Raw genomic sequence first — 581 nt, 5'->3', positions numbered from 1 at the left:
TAAAAAGGTTGATCTACCATTTGTATAATTTTCTAACTGGTTTTATAATACGCAGAATAGATGTGTTATAAAGTTTATAATGGATGGGACTCCTCTGGGCTCACTGCAGGAGCTGGAGCGAGGAAAAGGGACTGCAGACAGAGCTCAGAGCCAGGGCTCAATACTATTGAAGACTGACTGATAGCCGCAGGCAAAAACACCCCGAAGGTCAGCGATGTTTCCCTCTTTATTTCCTGAAAGCAGATGGTGGAAGAGTTTGAAATTAATGGCCCTGTGGCGCCCAGCTTGGCACCAGCTCCCTGCAGAGACGATCAGCATCTTCTGCTGACAGCCTGCGAGACAGCACTCAATCTGCATGGCAGTGTGCGTGCCCATGACCCACCCTGCACATAAAACCTGGGAAGACACATCACTGAATGGCATCAAGTGGATTAATAAAACCTGATTTCTTGTTTATAGTAGATTTTTTGGTGTAATTCTGTCAAAGTCATCAATTCATCATTTTTTGTACAATAATTCTAATAAAAGAGACTACTGAATCAGACTCAATCCAGTATTTTTCTCCAACTATCAACACAGCA

Source organism: Mesitornis unicolor, unplaced genomic scaffold (genome assembly GCF_000695765.1).
Source record: "Mesitornis unicolor isolate BGI_N332 unplaced genomic scaffold, ASM69576v1 scaffold16551, whole genome shotgun sequence".
NCBI classification, from domain to species: Eukaryota; Metazoa; Chordata; class Aves; order Mesitornithiformes; family Mesitornithidae; genus Mesitornis; species Mesitornis unicolor.
Note: the sequence above shows the minus strand (reverse complement) of the source record.